Here is a 23806-nt window from a genome sequence, read left to right on the forward strand (position 1 = left end):
ACAAAGTAAAAAAAAACGCGAACGAAACATTCTTAACATCCGAGTATCAACCTACGAATTCTCACACTCTCCCCTATTTGATACAAGTAATTGGGATCAAATAAACTTAAGTTCAGTGCTCGACTGCTTCTTCTTCCGCAATGCGGCGAATGTTCTCCGCTGCTACAGCTGCAGCCCTCTTAACGGGGCGAAACTCCCTTGCTCTGGGATTTAGGGATGGGTCTGTTTGGTTTTGTGCTTCATGTTGTGTCTTTCCCTAAGAGACTTCAGATACTCCCCACTCCACCAATTCCGTAAAACCTCTTTACACCGGCGTAGATACTTCACTCTCTTCCTCAAGTCAGCATCTCCTTCTTCTGTGCTTTCTTCTGGGACAAGTCTTGGTTGACCAAACATCATAGCACATAGAGTCACAACTGGTAGCTGCAGGTCGTCTTCCACATATGACAGAGGGCGATCATTTAGTGCCACTTCTACATCCAGCAACAATTCCTCAAGCTCATTCCATGTAAGGCTAGCTCGACCAATGCTCTTGTACAATGCCCGTTTTACGACGTCCACAAGCCTCTCAAATTGTCCTCCCCACCAGGGGGCTCTGCTTAGATTAAATTGCCACCTTATTTCCTGATGAGCGAGGTAGTTCTGAAGCTGTTCATGTTTTACCACCCCTTTCAACCATTTCGCTGGCGCAACAAAAGTTCGCCCGTTATCGGAATAAATCTTCCTGGGACGGCCTCTCCTCGCGATGAACCGTTTCAGATGCTTGATGAACTGCTCAGCTGTTTGGTTCGGCAGCAACTCCAGGTGGACAGCTCTAGTTAAGCTGCAAGCAAATAACAAAATATATGCTTTTCCTTCTTTCTTTGTCTTTAGTTTGTACTCTATCGGTCCTGCAAAGTCCAGGCCAACTACTTCGAAAGGGGTTGATCCTTCCGTTCTGTCTGTAGGCAAATTTCCAACTGCTAGTTTTGAGAAGGCGGTTACTTGGAATTTCTTGCACCCATAGCATCCTCTGATAACTCTCTTCGTGAGCTGTCTTAGGCGTGGCACCCAATATTGTTGACGAACAAAACTCATCGTAAGTCCCGCTCCCCCATGAAGACTTAGCACATTTTTATCATGGACAATTCTCTCTGTTAACAAGGTATCTGGCGGTAAGTAGATGGGGTAGCTTCCCTGGATTCTTCCTTTACACACGTACAGACCCTCTTCATTCTTCTGCAAATTAAATTTGATCTGATCTTCATGGAACGTGTCTGTGTTTAACTTGCTGTTTTGAGCTCTTCCTACCCAGAATTTCACTTGCTTGACAGTCTCACATGTGGTCAATGGACCAGACAACCGGTGCTTCTTGCCTTTCTTACAGTTTTCGATAAATCTTGCTACTCATGACGTGATACGTATCGTCTTCCAGAATCCATGTTTCTCTAAAACCTGGTGTAGGGCGTCCTCCATCTCTGTGGCCCCTGCAAAAACTTCCTTTACTAGCTTGGCCTCTGCTTCTGTCTCTCTACTTGGCTTAGTTTGCACCACCGCTGGCCACATTTCTGGTTCAGTCAGCCAGTTTGGTCCCTTCAGCCAGATTTCAAGACGCTCTTTAGACAGGGTGCCTCTGCTCCCCACGTCAGCTGGATTTTGCTTTGTTCCCACATACCTCCAATTTACGTAGTCCTTGGCATTAATTTGTGCAACTCTATTGGACACAAATTGTTTGTAGCTCCCTTGACCCGCGATCTAATGCAAGACTACTGTACTGTCTGTCCATCCATACACAGACCTCACTACGTATCCTTCCAAAGCACTTCTTACATTGTCTACTAGATTGGCTGCCATGTGAGCAGAAATGAGCTCCAACCTTGGCATGGTAAGCCCTTTCTTTGCTAACCGTGCCTTTGCTGCTAACAGACCCTGGTGAATACCAGATTCTTGATCCACGACTGCGTACACTGCTGCTGCTGTCCCTTTTTCACTTGAATCACACAATGCATGCAGGTCTAGAGCTTGGACCGGTTCCTGAGCTATAGTTAGACTGCGTGGGAATTTAAGCTCACTAGGCCAGTTTCCCTTAAATTTCTCCCATTGCGCTTTCAGGTGAGGTGTCGGTCACATGCTTCTCTGAAAAACATTTTCCCTACCAAGGTTACAGGACTTGCTACCCCAAGAGGGTCATATATTGAAGCTAAACTCCTTAGCACATCTCTCTTTGTGGCTTCATGTGAATCAACAGAAAAAGTCACAGCCAGAGTGTCCTCCACCTTATTCCAAGGGAGCCCTAGTAGTTTTGCTTCATTGGTTTTCACCCCCAACTGTTCCTTAGCATATGTCTGGCTATCTTCTGTCAACTGATTATCTGCTTCCAGCTCTGGTACATTAGAGTTCCACTTTTGCAATTCGAAACCTGCCGGTTTAAAAACCCCTATTGCAGTTCCTTTCAACTCATGCACTTGATCAACTGTATCTTCCCCAGTGATGATGTCATGGACATAAAGACTCCTCGTGATTTTCTCAACATGCTTTGGGTATTCAGTTCTTAAAGTTTCTAAATGTTGTTTCAAGGTACCCGCAAGAAGAAACGGCGACTGCACAAGTCCAAATAAAGCCCGCGTGAACCTCAAAGTCTCAACTTGTGATGAGTCTTTATCCCTTATCCAGTGAAATCGAAGTGCGTCACGATCTGCTTCTCGAATCCTCACTTGCAATAAGGCCTGCTTAATGTCTCCACACAAGGCAACTGGTTTAAGACGGTTCCGAACCAGCACACTCCAAAGCAAATTTTGTAGAGGTGGCCCAGTCTCTAAGCAATCGTTCAATGAAGGGCCTCTTTGGTTTGTCTTAGCTGATGCATCAAAGACGATACGCATTTTGGTACTCTGTGCTGTTTCTCTTATGACTGCTTTGTGCGGCAGATAACATTCTCTTTCCCCTTGAGTCTCATTGCTCACTCTCTCCACAATACCTTCTTTCAGTTGGTCTTGGATTATTTTGTCATACTCATCCAGATGGCCGGGTACCTTCTGCAATTTCTTCACAAGGTTTGATAGTCGTACGACACTGCCTTTCTGATTGTTAGGTAGGGGTGGGTGTCCAGCTTTCCACAGTAGACCAGTCTCGTACCACCCCTCAGAGTGGCGTACCAGTTGCTCTTGGAATTCGCTATACACCACCTATTGATCGCCGGCTGGTCTGTCCTCTAGTCCCAGTACATCAAGGCTGCACAACTGTTCGTAGTCTGATGAAGACCTCCTAGTCAGGTACACACTGCTGAGGTTTGTCTCAGCTCCAGGGGACATTATGGTCCAGCCAAACGATGTGAATTGTGCTATTGGTTCTCCTGGCTCTCCCACCCTTGGTGCTGAATTTGTCTTAATCTTGGCATATTCGCTAGCCCCCAGGATCACGTGTATAGGTAGCTCGGGCTTGATGTCGGTATCATCAATCTCCACGCCCTTGAGGTGCTGGTACTTGGCAATTGTATCCACATATCTCGGGTTCGGGATAGTTAGCAAAGTTCCCTTGTCCACTTTGCTCAGGGTAGTGGGTAGGCTGAAAACTCCTTTAATATTAGAGACTTGGACTTTGTACATTTCTATCTTCTGACTAGTACTCATCATCATCATTTCGATTGTCTTATACTCTCTTCGATCTGGTTTTCTGTTCAGTTTGCTAATGAGTGCCGCTGATGCATAGGAGCTTCCAGCTCCCGCGTCCAATAAAGCTCTACACCTAATTCCATCCACATCTACTACAAATACCAGGTACACCACTTGACCTCCACTTGTTGCTAGCATCAGCTGGTTTGAAAGCTTATCACAAATGGAACTATGATGCTTCCCATTACACCTCTGGAAATTAGTAGTAGTGCATCTACATTCTGCTGCTCTATGCCTAGCGCCAGTACAGTTAAAACACAACTTATTGTCTGACAAGTACCTCCTCCTGTCGGCTACCACTTCAATCTTGTCACAGTCAACTGATTTATGTTCCTCAGACTTACAGTAAACACAACCCCTACGCTTTTCACCCTCTTGTTTAGCTTGAAGCAATGGGTCTCTACCCTTGTCACGTCTCCCATGGTTGCCATCCAGGGGAACTGGGTTCCTTTCACACCACTTCCTTAAGCCTTCTACTAATTGCGGGAACTTCCACTCCTGCCGGTTATTAACCAGCCTCACTAGATCAGCTCTTATGCCTGGTAGTTTATCTAGGGTAAGTCTAACATACCCTCTAATATCTTTCTCCTTACCCATGGACTCTAATGTTTGGATATTGGTAACCAGTTTCTCATAGAACTCATTAATTATTGTTGGGTTTGTCCCTGTGATAACTGGTAATCCCATTATGCACTGGATGTGAGCATTAGATACTTCACTTGGCTTTCCATATTTGGTCATGAGAATGTTCTTCGCTCGTGTGTATCCCCCACTGTTAAAGGGCAACCCATCGGTGACAGCTCTAACTTTTGGTACAAGTAGTTCTTTCAAGTATGAGAATTTGGCAACTTGACCAATGTCGGATTTGTCTATTTCCGCTTCAAACAGCCCCCAAAACCTCTGCCAATCTAGATGCGTCCCCTGGAATTTCGTTATCACAAGTCTGGGTAGTTTAACTTTTGGTTTACCTGCATCACTCTCCTTCTCGACGGTTTTCGCTTCCAATTTCTTCTTGATCTCAAGTCTCGCTTTCTCCTCCTTTTCCTGAGTTTCTCTTGCTTCTCTTTCCCTTAACGTTTGTTCCAGCTCTTCTAATTCTCCGAACACTTTCTCGTTCTTGCTAAAGTCTGCTTCAATACCCGACCTCCAATCTTTAATGTCATCTTCTTCGTTACCTCGTCCAATTTAAGGTTCTTGCACAATCACTTTACTTCGTGGCATTCCTCAACTTTGCTCTCCATCAGCTTGCGGTCTTTGATTAGTTTCAGAAAATTGCTTCCAGCAATCTTGTGTGTGTTTTGGTTCGTCAGCTGCAGTACTTTCAGTTTGTTTTGGATTGCTTTCTCCTGATTTTCCACGGTTGCCGCTGGTGTCGTCATGATTGTGTCCTGGCAGGGTCGCCACTTTGTCGGAACTGTTTCTCCAGACAATAAACTCATGCTCACGATAAAGAACAGAACTGTTTTAATGCTTCTAACTCTCTCTCGGTAAAGATCACCAACTCTCGCCATGTGCTTTTTTCTGCTGATACATCACTTCTTGAAAACGACATCCACAATATCCATTATCCTAGCTCCCAGGCCCCGACGACCTCAGGGTGCGCCTGACTAGTTTACAAAGTAAAAAAAAACGCGAACGAAACATTCTTAACATCCGAGTATCAACCTACGAATTCTTACATGAATCCAATTGGTAGTAAGTTTTGAAACATGTGATCCGATAGCTTAACGATAGACTATTTGAAAAGTGTGTAACAGTGTGGTAAAAAGCGCTCAAGATCTACATCAATGCTGGTGCCAGAAACATTCAAAAGGTGCACAATATTATCTACCGGATACCATCAGTACATAGACTGTTTCATCCAATTATGGATAGTGATTTTATTTTTCCAGCCAAAGAAAGGCCAACAACCCCTTCTTACCCACCACACATCCAATTGAAATTTGCTGTTGACACAGACTTTGAAAATGGTATTTATATCATTCCACAAATGACAACATTATAACTCCAAATAAATGTGTAACAGCAGGGTATGGACCTGTTGTGACTGTTTTGGCGAGTCGGCAGTACAGCGGTCAGCGGTCAATTGAGCCTGCAGTCAGCGGTTGGACCGAGAGGGTCTGGACCCGAGTCACAGACGCGCGATTGCGCGTGGAGTGTATCACGTGATCAAGAATCGCGCGCGGTTCGCGTACTTAAGATTAAGGTTCGGGTTATAGTGTGAATTAGGGTTTTTCTTCGAGCTATAGTCGGGTGTGGGTTCGTGTACTAATCGTAACAGGTGAAAAAGCGGCCACAGGGTAAGATAGAGACAAGTAATTAAACATCGCCATCGAAACTCGTTTTAGTGGACACCGGAGTTTGTGTCTGTTGAACTGAGTTAGGTAAAAAAATCACCAAAAACGAGATTAGTTTGGAAAATTTTCAAAAGTGATAACTTAACCTAAGGTCATGGAACAATGGAAAATCTCATGGAAAAAGTCTTGGAAGGTCGTGGAATTTGAAGAGCTTAAAAGAATAAGAACCCTGGGGAACGTTTGCTTGTCTTTAGAATTTGACTGAGGGCAAGAACACAGCATACAACATATACGGCCAAAAATGCATCTAAGAAGAAAGGATTGGCAAGGCTCGAGATCTAGGGGAAGATTTAGGATTTTTCAACTAAATCAAATTCACCTTGGTCGTACCGAGGTATGTGGATTATGTGATGATCCCATTTTTCATCCTTTTTTGCTTTAAAGTTCCAAAATGAACGTAACAATTCGCAATTTAAAAATACCCACGATACAATCGTAATACTAGATTTCAGAAACCTTTGCAAAGGACTTATCTACGCCGTCATTTTGAAAGCGTAAAAAGACTTGTGAAGGTGTTTTGGAAAACGTACAGTTATGAGTGAGATTTTCTTTACTTCCCTTTGTACAATACAAGCTGAGCAACTCTCCGACGATATAGTCCAATTTTAGTGAAAGTCACGCTCACGTAGACTTGTTTACAGGACCAGCTTGAAGATGAAAAACAAAGCCACATATTTGAGATCAAACTTAGGTCCTATCTGGGCAAGCAAATTTTATCTGACAGTTGTTATACGCTCGTATACGTGCTTTCAATTTCTGAAAAATGAAGTTGCCTGAAAGTGCAGCTTCACTTTTTTTGTGGTACGAGAGCTGTCACATATTCAGTGATGAAAGCTTTGCGCGGAACGAGCCGTGTTGTAGTGCAAGTAGTCACCGTTTAGAATCACTTCTGGCGCACTTTAATATTGCTTTAAGATGACTTGACTTCACTTTAAGTCAGTTTACCAAATTACTTATCCCGTATAGTAAAACTTTAGCTAAACGATTTTGTATGATTTTTGCTTACTCTACTCCTCGAGAAAATGAGAGGACTACTGCAAGTATTTAGCTGTTGACCTCAAACAATGGCGTAAACTACAAAATGAGTGAAACCTCAACATCAACATCAACATCAACAACATCAACCTTGTTTGTCACGTTGCCGAATTAATTGAATCGCATCAGAGTTCATGCTTGATCATCTGCTTATGTCAGTGTTACACGATCCATGTAACTATAACTGACTGCATGAAACTTCGGCGTTATGTCAGCTTTTTGAATTGCGTACACTTTATCGACGGGCGAACTTGGTAGCTTATTACATGAATCGGGCTGGCTTGTTTTGCGGAGATAACCTTGTTTCCCGGTATTTAAAATGCGCATACTGGTACCATTAATGCCAGCTAACCTGACTGGCTGGGTTGTCATGTAAGGCACTAAATGGACTTTTTTGCGTTTAATCAACGTTCCGCGAGCAAGCAATCCCGGCCAACTTGGTCAGTCCCATACAGTACGTGATCGCCGTCACACGCAAACGCCTATCCAAAACATCAACTTTTCCCAAATAGTATAGAACCTAACGATCACCTCTTGCGAGCGACTTTTTTAAAAAACATTCTGTTGTTTTAAAAACACCGACCGTGAGCGATCGCTCGACACATGGTCAGTAATCTCTTCCTACCTCATGTTTGTTAGGGTCTGTTAGGGTGCTCACGCACGCGCAGCCGGGGGATAAAAATTGAAAAATACCACACTACACAGTTGTTCAGCTAGTGTTGAAAGGACAGTAAGTTTTGTTATTTGATTATTCAATATGCAATTTTCGGCTTTTTTTCTGAAAAAATAGTAATTATTTTTCAGAAAAAACGCCGAGGGAGCAAATATTGTCTACAGAAATTTCTAAAGCTCAAGAAAGGCTGAAAAATTCTGGATAACCATTCCACTTGTCTAAGATATTCGGTGTTTTTCTAGTATTAAACATACCTACGATTTTTGGGGGTTATGTTTCTCACATTTTATTGCCGAGATATTGCGATGATTGTCAAAAAAGGGTCTTTTGGAAATTTCGCTACAAAAACAAAACGGCCCCTAGCATTTTGTAATGAAAGGACGGCTACTCCATGCCCTTGATCATGAACTTTCGACCGGACCTTGATCGGGGTCTATCTGATGAGACTAAAAAGCCACCCTAAACTTTGGAGACTACCAAAGTTTCGCCCTAAGACAGTTCCGGGAACAGATTTTAAAATAGTTTTTAGAGTAGCTCCAAATTACCCAAAGAGGCTTTTTAATTAAGCATGGAGAAAACCATTTCAGACACGCACTTCTGACGCATTTGTAAACATTTGGTGGAGGAGTTCAACTCAGTGAAACAGGCAAAAACAAGACGCTGTGGGAGCGTATATTTGGGCGTGGTTGTACCAAGCATATGTGAAGTTTGTTATGTGTATGAGGGATATGTGGGTAGTGTAGTGGTACTGCATATTTGTGGGGCTAGTTGAGACATGTGAAGTAGTAGGCATGGAGTTATATTGGAAGTTGATTGCTAAGATGGTGGGTCTAGTTTGTGAGGAAGTTGCTGGGTTTCTACATCGGGTTGTTTTTAATGGATGTTGGTAATAGAGTCAAACTGTGTTAATAGTGGCACTGAGGTGTTGATAGAAAATGCCTGTATTTAGTGACATGTTTTACAAACATACTGTTTTCTACCAAATGAAGACTGTACACTGAAAAAATTTTGACACGAATATTCTCTTTGGTCAAAAATGTGGAAGATCAAACTGGCATAATATGTCTTTTCACACCCATCACATTGTACAGTGTATTCCCATTACTAGCAAGGGCACATAAAGTTCCTTAAGTCCAGTATCCACATGGATTAATAACAGAGTATCACATTGCATAAACTGCTATAGCACAACACTGTTTACAACAACATTGGTATAAACTATTAACATTTGACATGCTACAGTATTCAACTCTCCTTGAACAAGATCATCTTCAATGTTGGCAATACGTACACCTTTAAGCACATTTATATACTCATTTCTACATGTATATAAAGTCTGAAAATTTTGTATTAATTTATGCATGGATGGTACTTCCAACAATACACATGTACCTTGACTATGACTGTTAAGATACATATCTCTACCATGAGAATCAACACCAATAATTCCCAGAGTTAAAATGAATAAGTTGTAGTTCAGAGCCAAGAGTGTTTCAAGTGGCATACAGTAGTGATACCCCTCAATTCTGACATCACCATGCATATTACAAGTATAACTTTCACTGTATTCAAGCTAGAAAAATCGCTCAAACACTGTAAGTATTTAAGGCAATTCTGTTAACATTAACATAGATTGTCTTGCAAGCAATGACAGACTAGAATATAGTCGGCTACCGACTGAAGTAATTGACTGAAGTAATCCTTCGTATCTTACTGTAAATTAAAGCGCACAAACTCAAACCCACTGTTGTCTCGCATTTTCCCCAAATACTACAACGTTTCCTTGACAGTATGGAGCATGAATCGTTTTTGTAGCATCTACATAAAATGAAGCTCCTGGATTCTTCGCGATATCAGTAGAAAGCTTAAATTGGCCAAAATTGACCCGGTAAATCAAACTCTTGTAAGCACTGTAAAATGGATAGTTGCAAGTACAGAGGGACAAATACTTACTTAAAACCGTATTTTGATACCTCACCCCACCTAAATAGCCTCTTCTTTTATGTTAAGACGACAGATAAACCTTCCCTTGTTTTAGAACTAATTTTGGACTTGCCGTTAGTAAAAAACGTACCTCACACTCTTACTGCGTGTGTGTGCATCTTACTTCTTTACCGGTTTAAGTATAAACCATTTCTATTTTTAACGTAACAATAAATTTTGGACAGTGGTGTATTTTTCAGAATTCCCTTCCATACTAAAAGTCTCACTTTCAAAGAATTTAATTTCTTCATCGGTAGTCTGCTAGGTGCACGACCTCGAACTGTTAGTTCTGTTATAAATAAATTTCTTACGACGAGATCTCAATTCAACTTCTTTTATTTCCTCCACAAAACAATTTTCTTTCTATACAATTGACTCATTACCTATTCTTGTCGTCACCTCACTGACATCAAACACTCTTATATTGTAACACAAAACTTGCTGATAATGCATAATCCCAACGCCGAGCAACGTACATGTACTGCGTGACAATTATACGAAAAACACAACGCCCAATACAAAAACAAGTACATTAACAGTCACTCTGCTAAACAAAATTGAAAGAAAAAGAATTGTTACCGCTATCACAGTAGTTCCCAAAGAAGCTTGAGTCCCTTTTGGTTTCAGTATTGTTGACAATCTTCTCTTCCTTCATCGGAAGAGATTTTTATCACAGGCAACTCCTTTTGTTCCGCATTGTGAAAATCAAAATCACTTTTGTCACACTAATTACCGGCTACACAAATCGTGCGCCTCTCAAACTTGATACACATTCTTGTGTTCAAACTCTTATCGATTTTACACGTACACTCCTGACATTCCGATTTGTCATTGCGTCTATGAGGTCTATGGTCTTTGAATGTCTTGACAATTTCCTTTGTTTTTCTTTGAGTTCGCGGACCAGCCCATTATGGAAACACTCAGTGTTATTTTAGTGTGGGCCTACCGCCAACAGTGTGTGCATTTGTAAGTTTAACCCTCGATAACATACTTCAACGATAGGTTCCTCGAAACACCGTCGCCAAATTTTATTCAAACTGCTTCTTACTGCTGCTTTGAAAAATTTCGGATCAATTGATGGGTTACTACCATCCTTGAAGCGCGACAAATGTTCTGCGCGTCGTTTCACATTTCATCCTGTCAGATTTGGCCAATGAAACGTTGTCGGTTAGTCTGTAGGGAACTTAAGAACCACGACGACGACTTTGTCTACGACGACCGGAAGTGAGATACCGTGCAGTGCGCAAGCGCGGTTGACAAATTTCGTCGTGGTGGTGTCGTCGACGACGCCAAACACAGTAGAATCACATCGTCCTGCAATCCTCAAGCTTCGGCAGGTATAATTCCCTGTTTTTAAGGGATTTTTCAAGGGCTCTGTATTTTTTCACCTCGCAAATCCAGGTATTTTTTCTTTTTTCTCCTAACAAGCGATGTTGATCGAAAATTTGACTGATGAATTGTGTTTACTTCGCAGACAACACTGAGCTGTGCAGGCCGAGCGAGCGAACTCGTAAGTGACAAATTTAGTTGTACGTATTTAGGTCAGGCAAATCATATATCTTTAATATAGAGGAAATGAACTTTATATGGAAAACAGCTATTACATCGAAATGTCTCTTTTTCCAAATATAAACTCTGACAGACACTCGGACTCGGTCATGTCATTCAGGTTGAAAATTGAATAACCTTCGTACGGAAAGCAGAGATTTTTCCAGTCGAAAAGGTCAGACAACACTAAAAATTCTTCATCGTCAATGAAAATAGACGTACGGCTTATAAAATAAGATCTTGCATCGTCTTAAAAGACGCCTTTGCGAAAAAACTTTGTTGCGAACGAACATCACAGTTGTACTACTTCTACATGTTTGTTTACATTCAGTGTCGTCGTCGTCGACCTACCGATCGACTGCATCTTAAGTTTCCTTTTTCCCGCCGAAACTGACGTTCTCGTTCCAGTCCTATCCCAGTCAACAGACGTCGTCGTCGTGAACTTCGTCGTGGTTCGTAAGTTCCCTTGTTGTCGTGAAATTGACAACGTTTTTGGCGCCGTACGAGCATGTTTTGATCACGTGCTGTCTAAGTTTTCAGGTTTTTCGTTGGAGCGTATTCTATTTTTAAACTCTGCATGTGTCAATATGCATCCTCGGAGACCCAGGGGCAGTTAGTTGGGTCGATAAAATGTTCGTGGTGGAAGTTTACTGTAAGATCGAGACGAGCCCCTGGGCACTTACTCTTACCGAACCAGTTCCAGAAGCGTTTAAGAGTGATTTTCTGTAAAATTCGAACTTTGGCCTGACACGGTACCTCATCGATTTGGCTGATTTTCGGCATGTAGTCTTAGAATGGTGTCGTAAATACTGAATGCATATTCTAAGGTTCGAATTCTCTTTGGTTTCAAAGATACAGGAATGACAGTTTTGACGAGGCCTCTAGGGGCCGCCATGTTGGTGAACTGAAGGAGATTTACAGTAATCAATTCTAGCCTTATCATTAAAATAACTTAATCGTGACTCATACAGTTGCAAAGAACTATCCTTCCTCCTTTCATTTACCTACTCTTATCTGAAAATGGTTAAGCCTGAGCTACGAACGGCTATAACTTCTCACAGCACTTTTTCGGTACTTAAAAGGTACACAAATTTGGTAGAAATTGGAAGGTCAATATCACCCATGCCACATCGATTTAGACTAAGCCATTTTGAGTAAACATAGTTTGTTTATAGCTAAGTTAGATTGTTGAATAAAATAATTGGGCAAATGCAACGGAGCAGAAATATAATTGCATGAATGTGAAGTGGCTCAGCCACTTCGCCGCTAAAACTTCAAAACAAGATTCGGTGAATATTTGAAAAGAAAATTCTTTAAAAATTGATCGTGCCTCTTAAAGCCTATCTATCGCTTAAAAAACCCTCCCTTGTAATGTTATATATAGATTTAGCCAGGGCTAAAAGCGAAGCTTCCGTTAATAAATTAATTTTAAATCAAACAATAAACTTATTTAAATTTTGGCTAAGTGATTTTAGAGAAAAATAATTTGACAGTCCAAGAGTGAAACAAATTTTACATCGAGTTATTAAATAGCATTATTTGTACACCCAAAAATAACAATCATGTTCGATCACAGTAGATTAGGCTCGGAAAACAAATAGACCTATTCGTGTATTGTATTTCCATTAGCTGTTGCATTCACCAGTCTCTCCAAAATTGCTTCGTTAGGGACCAGTCATAATTTAAGTTGGAGGGGGGGTTGGAGGAGAAATTGTTTTTTATCCCAAATTATTTCCAGACCCCTCCTGATAGCATGCATGTTTTTTAGGTACCCCCCTTCAATCATGTTAAAAGATTTGAGGGCCCCCCTTTCTTGCATAATACCCAAATGGTAATAACAAATAACATTTTCTTTACTTTACCGTTCTTACTCACCGTCGCTTTCAAATGTGCTAACTAACAACAGAGAAGCACTTCACACTAAACTGAGAAAGAGATTTCACCTAGAGTCTCTCAAACAGCGTATAAAGCAAGGATATATCAGTGATTGTGTTATAATTGAGATAAGACAAGCCATCGAAAGGTTAGAGGCAGACTGGACCGCTTCAAGGAAGAAAGAAGATAATCAGCCAAAGCTTACTGCTTTTTATATCAACAGTACATGCTCTAATAGCAAAAAACTTTACAGTGACACAGACAGTGAGTCCACATCAACCTCATCTACAAATAATGATTCGGATAGTGAGATTGCATAACATGACTTTATGCATGTAATCATTTGTTAAAATACCGATGAAATTGTTTCAGTGTTACACAATAATGGATGTTGTGTTGATGCACCTACTATTCGAGCATTAAATCTTTTTGTCAAAATGCTGATTAAATTGTTTTAGTATTACACAATATAGGACTTTGTGTAAAACTGAATCTAAATCAGGTCCTTTAATACTCAAGCATCATGCTGCTCAGTAGGGATGCTACTTAAAAGAAACAAGAAGACCCCCCCAAGGTCATCTTTTGGCACTTAAAGGCCCCCCATATTCCATCCAAAAAAAATTGAAGACCCCCAGTTTCTCCTCCACCCCCCCCCCCCCCCCCTTCCTCCGACTTAAATTATGACTGGTCCCTTAGAAAGACTATGGATAATTGGACAACCCCGAAATATAGTTTTAAGAAACACACGCGCCACGATAGTCCTTGGTGGCAGCCAATTTACACGTTGCATTCCTCTGTCTAAAAGCGAGGCCAAAATAAAAAATCAGGCCGGATTTTTTGTGTTCGACAAGTTTAGTTTTCTAGTAAATCTTGGCGACGAATCAATCTGGTGGCGTGTAAACCAGCCTTTTAAACATACTTTTTCTCATCACGTCTCTAGTAAGCAGTACTCTGAGTCCCTTTTTTATCATACAGACCTCGGGCAGAATTTGTTCTGTTTTGCCCTATTTAAACCTATAATTCTGCAGTTTTTCACAATTTTGCAAGAGAATTTGCACTCATCCAATATCCACGACGATCAAAGCACGCGCTTCCTTTGCACAACAAATTATAGCATTGAATTATAAAACGTTTTCATGAAGAGAATTCTCAGATAATGCCGGGACTTTTCAGTTAGAAAAATCTGGTCCTATGTGATATGCAGTGTAATAATTACGGGCTTTTAGTGAAAACGATAAAAAAATTCCCAAATCACTTTTCGGCCAGCCGGACGGGTTCTCACTTTTGACAGGCACCAAGTTCGTAGTGGGACTAATAGAGTTACCATTTACGCTTCAACATGGTAGAGAAATTGTTAAGTTTAGGCTTTATTTCCCTTTATTTATTAAACTGTGTATGGTTTTGTTATGTGTAATCTTTAAAAGCGAGTGATATTTACGCGCGGCGTTTTGAGCATTTCTGCATGCGATGTTTATGTTCGACTGGAAACAACCGGTGCAGCGATAAAAATTGCGAGAGGGACTACTAATAATCAATAAAATAAATATAATTCGGTGAAACATGTACAGAGACAATAATTTTCATTCAGGAAGAGAAGTATTGAGAGTAAAGTGTCTCTGAAAATCATGAGTGAGGTAAGTATAAGCTTATTTATGTTTTAAGACGGCTCCCGGTGTTTGCTCTTTTTCAAGATGAACTCGAGGCAAGAAAATCGCTAAGAGCTTTCTGTTTACAGCCAAAATCATAACTAAATAATCTTCGGAATCTTTTCTTTGAATTTGCGGGCAAAAAATGTCTAAAGACTTTTTAAATCTGTATAAACTTAGCCGCATAAACCATACGCTCGACTTCAGGGAACCAAAAAAAAAAAAACAACACATCAAAGACAATAATTGCTCAGGCTTACCAGTCAAGATGCTGCTTCTGAAGGCCATCAAGTGTTCCAGAATCGCTTGAGACTTTTCAACCCTATTACGCCTCAAGCAAGGGCAAGTGAGTAAGCTCATTTTTGAAAACGATGCCATCCGAAATCGTATTTCCAATGACTTTGACAAGCGGTGCATTTGTCAACAAAATGCGCAGTAAACAAACCAGCCATGAGTTACAGAACAATCTTGATAGCAGCTGTATTTCATTTTGTACATTAAGTAGAAAAAGACAGTTTAAAACATCACAAGATGAAAAAAAACTCTGTCAGCTTCAGCTATCAGTAAGCAAGTTTCCAGACGCTGCATAAATTTCCCTCATGAACGCACCTGTCAAATTTTGACCAATCAGAACATAAGAATTGGACGTAGAGCGTGATCAACGCGTGGCAGTGAGAAAAGTCAAAGCGACTGCCTTCGCTGCATGTAAATGTAAAAGCCGGTTAAATTTTCGCGTCCGAGGTCAGTTCGAAATCAACATTTTAAAGGTGCTGCTCATGAACACGACTTATTTCATATGATTTTAAAAAAAATTCAACTTGAGCTTGCGATCATTTAAAAAGTATCAACTTGTCAGCGGATACCTTCAAAAAACACTCGAACTCAGCGGGTCGATACTGAGCCCGCGATACGGTCAGGCGATACTGGTCAGCAGAAACACTATTTTGACAATTTTTAAAATTTTTAAAATTTTTAAAAATTTTTAAAACTAAACTAGTGAGCAGCACTCTGCGAACTCTTGCTGTAAAACTTGTTTATTCTCCTACGCGTTTCGTCTAACTAACGTAGACTTCTTCAGGGAGTTTTACAATCAAACACTAAACGCCTGTATTTAAGCCATAATATGACTAAAAATAATGATGGTCGCAAACATTGAAGGTTTGGCCGGATTTACGAAAAGGAACAGGCGCAGCTGTGAAATTTTTTACGCAAGGCGTAAGAATACTTTGGGGCCACGGTTTTAGCTAAAACCGTGGCCCCAAAAAACTTACTTACAAAGATTAGCTAATGTTACAGTAGCTTTGTAACATACGGTACAGTCTATTTCTGGCATAATCCTGTTGATTACATTCCTAATACGTGCGTGACTGCAATTAAAAGTAGTCTTGAATACAGTAGCCCGCTGAGACCTATTCTTAGCTTTCTGCAAAAGCCACTTCTTTCTGTCGCTGTATCGTATTTCGCGAAATAGTGGTAGCAAAAATGCAAACGGATACCCTCTCAACCGTAGCCGCTTCCAGAATCTATCCCTAGTCTCCGAAAAAGATTTAAAGGAAGAACTATTTCTAGCATACCTCATTAATTCCCCTTTAATAAAGGCTTTCTTATTGCTAGAAGGATGAAACGACTCGAAGGGTATATATAGGTATTTGTTAAGGGGCTTCTGAAAAGTGGAAAACTGCAGCACGCTTGAAGACCCATCTCTATAGAGAAATAGATCAAGAAAAGAAATGCTAAGCTCGCTAATACAATGAGTAAGCTGAATACGTTGATCTTTGCTGTTGAGAGCGCCCAAAAATTCTAGCAGGGTGTCCTTAGGCCCGCACCAAATAGCAAAAATGTCATCAATGAAACGCTTGTATAGGATAAGATATTGGGAATAATGATCTACAATATCCTTTTCGTGATGATACATAAACGCGTTTGCCACTGTGACAGAAAAAGGAGTGCCCATAGCAATCCCAAACTTTTGATGAAAAATATCCGGACAAAATTCCGAAGATAAATAATTGTTTTCAAAAACAAGCCGGGCGAGCTGAATCAAAAGTGGGGTCTCCGGAGCCCCTGCTTCACGAAGGAGCAGGTCAAGGGCTATAAGCGCCTTCTTAGTGTCAACGTTCGGATAAAGCGATACGACATCCGCAGTGACAAGGAAACAATCTCCATCGGGCAAGACCGTATTTTCCAGCAGTTGAATCAGCTCACCTGAGTCCCTAAGTACCGTAGGCATGTGTACTTTAGGCTTAATAAGCTCGTCAACAAAAGTACTAATAGGCCTAGTAATAAACGAATGGGAAGCGGCAATAGGTCTCCCCACCACAGGGTTTTTGTGTATCTTAGGGATAACATAAAACTTAGCCGGACTAACAAAATGATCAAAGCTACGCAAAAATCGAGCTACGCTAGAGGAAATAAATCTACTGTAAATTGTCATAAGCTTTTCGCGAGAATTAATTACATTAAGACGATTAGCATACCAGTCCTGTTGCGTGACTTTATGATATGACAACTCGTCATGCAAATGTCTTAGTGTCTCAGCTTGAACCCAATCCGTGGAAACAAGAGCCGGCCCGAGATTTTTGTCGGTAGGCAAAATTTTAATATTAGGGTTGGATTTCAGCTCGCTAAGTTCCTCTCGCTCGTGCTTTGTGAGGTTGTTCTTCCAATGCGGTTTGCCAGCCACAATGTTTTTAAGCAGCTCTTTGCGTAACGCGAAGAGTTTGTCTTCAAGATCGGGATTTTCCCGAGGCGGATTCCAGCCTGTTGGAACGTACAATCTGGGATTGAAGTCCTTGTCTGGCGGGCAGTTGGCGAATTTGTCCTGAAGGCGAACTCTTCGACAGAAGTCTTGGATTTGTAAGTCAAACTGAGCTTCGCTAGGGGGTAGAAGCGAGGGTCTAAACTTTAGACCCATGCCCAGAACTCTAGCTTGCCGCTCAGTAAGCTTGAGAGAGGTAAAATTATGAATTTCCGAATTCCGTGGAAGCAAGTCGTATAGGGGTCGTTTAGCCATCTTGAATAACCATTTTTCGTGCGCCGAGCGCCTGTCTATTTTACGTGGCCTGAACCTTTTCCTCGGGAGTTTTTTGACCACTTTTGAGGTCGGTTAGACCGTTTGGCAGAGGTTGACCTTTGGCGTTGCTGGGCTTGACCGCGACTTGTGGATCTACTTCGACGTGACTTGCCTTTCGACTTGCCATTATTCCTTCTTTCGGATATGGAAACTTTCCGCTGCCGGTTTTCCTCGTTAGGGCTTGTAGTGCCTGAAGTAAGACCGCGGAGCTCGTTTCGGATAATATCTCTAATAGACTCTTCCGAGGCAACGAAAACCTCGCTATCGTCCATCATTGCCTGACTTCTGTTTTTTGCCGTTCGGGTTATCTCCGCTTGGAGGGCTTTGGAAGCCTGCGAGACCGCGGTATCTTTGGATAACTTCTCCACAAATGCTACGGCGGCCTCTACGAGACTGGTCGCTTTTGCGTTCGAGATATCGTTCTTCAGAAGCTGTTCCTTCCAGCGCGCAATAGTGCCATCTATATTGGCAGTAGTAGCACGGATTGCCTCCTGATGATCCTTAACCTCGGAGCGGAGATGATCAATTGTAGCCTCCAGCAATTGTACTTCTGCCTCGCGGATAATGCCGTCAAATTTGGCTTGAAGTGCTTCCACGTTTTGACCTTTTGCTTGGACTTTTTTTATCCTGAGGCCAGATGGAGAAGTGCCTTGAGCTGCGTGTTCCTCCAGTAGTTTAATCCTGCCAATGAGACTGGAGTGGGCTTTATCGGCATCAACTCGCATGCGAACTGCCTTTCTAAGGACAGTTTCGATAGTGGAGTCTAGGCTGCTGGGAGAGCTATACACTGGATTTGGCTCTGGATCCGACGAATCTGAAGGTCGAGGGCGTTTTGGTCCAGAGCAAATATTTCCAGTTGCGTTCGCCATGTTTAATCAAAACATGGAAGTACAATATCAGGTTGCAGGCTCCCAAACTAGCTAGAAAGTGTGAGATTACACATTGGTATGCCTGTGGTGAGGGTGGTCGGTGTACGGTCACGTGATTTTCTAAGCTATGGGGCTTCGAATTGAGCCCGTGATCAAATAAAATATCAGCGCAAGACTTTAAAAACTACGTGACCTCAATGGATACAAAAATGAGCCCGCGATACACTCAGGTGATGATGGTCAGCGTATACTCTAGTTTGACAGCTGTCAATTAACCTTCATTGGAATGGCGAACATTTGAATTAACAGACTACGAGTGTGAGTAAGACATATCCATCCGGCATGTAGTGGAAAATGCCAGATCGTGTACCTGAGCGAACCGGAGCCCACGTTATTAGTTTTCTGACAGTGGTCTGCACATCCCATTTTTACAGCTGTCAATTGACCTTAATTTGGCTTGCCAATAAAACTTTAAACGACTGTCAGCCAACTGACAGCCTTGCCCGGTGTAGTTTCGTTTTCATATTGAATTGGTAAGTGTGACATATTATATCAGCTTATATGTAGGCGCAAAACGACTGGTCTTTTATCTGAGCCCGCGAGATGGTCATGTGATAATTGTCAGCGGATGTCTGATTTTGACAGCTGTCAATCTAATCGTACTCATACGGATGGCTTACATAACTAAGAGGCTAGTCAACTAGTCAAGTTGTCGAAGATCTATTGTGACATTTGACATCGGCTTACATGAAGTGTGTGTACGGGTGGGCGGACGTACGCTACGTCATAACCAAATTTTCTCGGGTGGATAGTTTACGAAATTTTCTTGGTTCTCCGCTGCCCGCGCGCTTCGCGCGCGCGAGAGCTCCGCTAAAAGGATGATCTTTTGATTCTGATCTTGCGAAGAGCTTGAAATGTGCGCTAAAATGAAAATTATAAATTTTGTTACACTCGGTACTAGCTCAAGTTCGCTCTTCGATTTGTCAGACCAATAGGGAGCCGCTCGTGTACTGCACAGTTACAATTTTCTCTGTAGTATTTCGCTGTATACAGCTACAAATTACATATTTTCTTAGGCAAAGATAACGCAAACGTTGTTAATTTTTATCAGAAGGCTAGAAAAACAAACCGTGCACTGCAGCTTTATGCAAATTATATGGTATTCGATAATTACATGTGTAAACAGGAACCTACCTTTGGTAACGTACACTGTTTGGCAGATCTTTCCAGCGTTAGATATGAAACTAGTACATGTCAAATTACCTGATCGTACCGTCATTACTGAATAATAAGTCCGAAAAATATGACATGGAATGATCGGTGGGAGATGAAGCTATTTTTAGGAGGACAAGGAACTGCACGCTGGAACGGAACTGAAATGAACAACCTCAATCAAGTTCAGTCTTCTTGACGTTATTAAACGTTTCACCCGAATTTGAGCAGGAAGTTGTTTTCTGTTTTCTTTCTTATTCTTTCATGTATTCTGCAGTTCGCCCAGTATTTTTTCGTAACTTTTAATTTTCTAGCTAACTGGAACTGTTAAGAACTACCAACCCCCCTCCCCCCTCCCCCTCTTTGAGTGAACTTTCATTCGGTCTGATTCACAACAATTTTCGAACGGTGACAAAGTGAAAATTGAAATGACATTTTGTTTTAGTATTTTTAAAAGCTCCTTCTCTTTTTTCCGATAGCCAGGAATGTTTTGAACGTAAAGGCTCAAGTGTTGGTGTTTTTCACGACTCTGCTTGTGGACTGACCTCACCACCAGTATTACATCACGGACATAAAATCCGATCCGAGAGGGTCATACAGTAACTGATGGGTCTCTGAAAAGCGAAATGCAGGGGGGCGGGTAGGCTATATAGATGATGAACTCATTGTTTATAACTCCATAACCGTATCCCAAAAGTCGAGCCAGCCCGGGGTGAGCGAACACAATTTTGAGGCCACTGGCCACGCCCTTATGTTTGGCGGGAAATTGGCTGATTAGTCAAATCTCCTTAACTCCACGACCATGCACCTTTGCAAATATTGCCCTTCTAATCATCATATAGTTAGGGCCTCCCGTAATTAAGCAATTGCAACTATTTTGATTTGTAGAAGACTGTTTAACAGTTTTCATTACTTTAATGTCTCGTTAACAACAGGAGGTACATGTTCTGATCTTTCCCGCCCCCCCCCCCCTCCCTTCCCCCATCCATAACAAAAAAATTTTCATACCAACACTGAATTGCATGAAGGTGTGTACAAAAATATGACCATGTTGAGGCAAGGTTCATCACTGTAACTTACCACATAAAAGCCTTTTCGTTGTTTGCCATCGACTGATTCTGTTCTGAATACTAAGGTCCTATAAAAAACGCCACGTTTAGAAAGAGCCCGCCCTCTTCAATCCAACAAAACCCAAGTGGCAAATTCACCAACGGACATAAGCCGTAAGAAAAGTACCGCGTCAAATAGTTCATAAAATCACAAACGCCTCATGACACCTTTAATTCACTCTTTCTTCGATAAACTAATTTTTAATTTTTTAAGCATAAATAACATAAGCATGCGCGATGATAATCATTGTAGCTTATGAAAAGAAAATTTAACCAATGCACATGAAAGCGTCTAAGACGGGGACTAGGGGGAATTAGGAACATCGTGCTTACCGCTGGAAAAATATTGGCTAGTTCTTTGAATAGACTCGATTGAAACCGTTTTTGTTCAGTGAGGAGCTGTTAGATGGGGGGGAAGCTACATAAAGTAGATCGCATCAGAATACGGCACAGGACTAGGCTCTCAAAATCGATAAGCATGCAAGAAAGAATTATTATGTAAAACAGAGAAAAATTCCTTGAGGGAAAAAATTATGGCTAGGGAAAAGACCCGAAGGTGGAAAGTTAGGATCGTAGCTTCTTTTCACGTAATCGATCATTTACGTTGACTTCCGCTATCCGACGGGCATATCGGAAAGACTGAATGGATGGATGGGAGTATAACACATTCAAGAAGAACAAATTTGTGATTTTTCACAACTCAATAAAATAACTAAAAATGTGTACTACTCGGTTATACAAGATTTTTGTTTTCAATTTCAGATTTTTACGATGGGGCATTAGCCCCCGTACTCACTAAGCACTACTTCACAATCATCGTGTTAAAATCAGTGAAATACTCCAAAACAATTTGGATTCCTACCCCTATACCTTTATTAAAATTAAAGTTGGGAAGTTTGTTGCTTTCTAAAAGTAGTTTGAACAGCCGAACGACATTTTTTACACGGAGTGGGGAGGGCAAAGCTTCACTTATCTCTTCTAAGGTAGAAAGTGTCAGCAAAACGTGAGAGCCGTCCTTGAGGGTAAAGTGTCTAAACTAATTTTCTCACCGATTGCAAGTGCCATTTCATCCACGCATAACCTCACCTTGTTAACAGAATTAGGAAATGTAATTGGGAAACGTTGCGAGAGAACAGAGTAAGATGTTAGGGTAAGTTTTGAAAATTGTGCGCACACCTGGAAAATCCTGGCTACGCTCCTGGGGATAGAGACTTTTGCTGGAGAGAAATTGAAACGTGCCCGCTAATATAGTGACGACCAGAAAAGACAAGCCATAGGATAGTTCCAGAAAACCACCCATTAAAATAGATCATAAAGTTGTCGGGGGCGGAGGATGAACTTGAAGGCTTCTGATGAAGTGCAATTTTTCAAGGGAGCCCAGACAAGATTATGTACGATGGGCACAGCTTGTTTGATCTGGAAAATTCAGAGAAGCTCTAGCCAAATCGCTAGACAACACATGCTAGAGCTGAACTAAAAATCTTTTGCGCTTTTGAACTCTGTCCCTAAGGGTAAAGGAGAAAGTTTCCCTTTATCAATGCATCAAGCAAGTTGATTATGAATGTTTCCTTATGTTGGACGTCTTACTAACAAGCACATTACCACTACTTGTCCTCAGAGGCATTTTTGAGTTGACGATCAGAGAAAATTAGGTTTTGACGGTTTGAAATTCAGGATGCCAGAGTGAAGACGCCTTTTGTATGATGACGTCATCGTCCTACAGTAAAAAGCGTTCGTTTTTTACCTCTGATATTAAAAAATCAAAAGCAGCTTCTATTAACCAATATGGCGCCGGTCAGAGGCACCCAAAAACCGGCCATGTCGATAATTTCCGAAATAGGAGGAATTAGAACCTAAAGTTACCTATTCCTTATTAAAGACCTCAAATCAAGTCTAAATGCCAATTTTTGGCCAATTCGAAACTTACAGACAACTGCTCTTAAATTCCCTGCTTCTGATTGGCGGCTAGCTGCAGTGCCTTCTTCTTGCTTTCGCTCCAAACTCTTTTCGAAACTTTTAAGCTTAAAAGCTTACAGCAGTGGACCGTACGAATTCTGCCCAAGTTGATAGTAGTGTTAACTCTAGATTCGAGGGAGACCTTCAGCAAGCGCTTGAAGAAGGCTTGTCTCTGTTTCCTGTGGTACAGTTCAAAGCGAAGCAAAGATTTATTGTTGAGAAGATTGTGGAAAGAAGAGATGTTCTTGGGCAATTGATAGAAGAGTCTAACCTTCCAAATGTTGCCTGTAAGCTAGGGGGTTTAAAAATCGTTAGATGCTGAAGGTTAGGAATTTCCTAGTAATCCATTGGTCATAGTGATTTCACCTCTCGTGTCAATTGTGGAGGACCAGGTAAAGTACTCGAGGTCACTAGGAATTCAGGCCGCTTACTTAGCGGAAAGCAAAACGAAAGATCGCAAAATATTGAATGGATAGGGAGCGTTTTCTTTGTTGTAGTGAAGCCTGGAATCATTAACTGGGGGACAAGAAATTCAGGGCAATGTTCTCTAAGGACTTTTACCAGAAGAATCCCGTTGCAGGTACATACAGCTGTTCATTGGTAAGTATGCTGATTTGTTTACTAGGAAGGGTGCTACACTGAATTCATTGTGGGGAGTTTTGAAGGGGTAAAATGCGATTTTGTTGCTCTGGGAAAATGGGATTTAAGTCACTGGCAGGGGCATTCTATCACTGAAAATCGGAAAAAATGTAAAAAATGGGAATTGAGGGTTAAACAGTTTCAACGGGGTTGATATCCCCCCTTCAGGACCCTCATTATA

General features: G+C 41.4%; 1 pseudogene; it reads right to left on the reverse strand.

Annotated features, from left to right (window-relative positions):
• Nucleotides 1-210: 210 nt before the first annotated feature.
• Nucleotides 211-17780, reverse strand: LOC140925936 (uncharacterized; annotated as a pseudogene).
• Between the last annotated feature and the right edge of the window lie 6026 nt (nucleotides 17781-23806).

This window comes from Porites lutea, chromosome 2 (assembly GCF_958299795.1).
Source record: "Porites lutea chromosome 2, jaPorLute2.1, whole genome shotgun sequence".
NCBI classification, from domain to species: Eukaryota; Metazoa; Cnidaria; class Anthozoa; order Scleractinia; family Poritidae; genus Porites; species Porites lutea.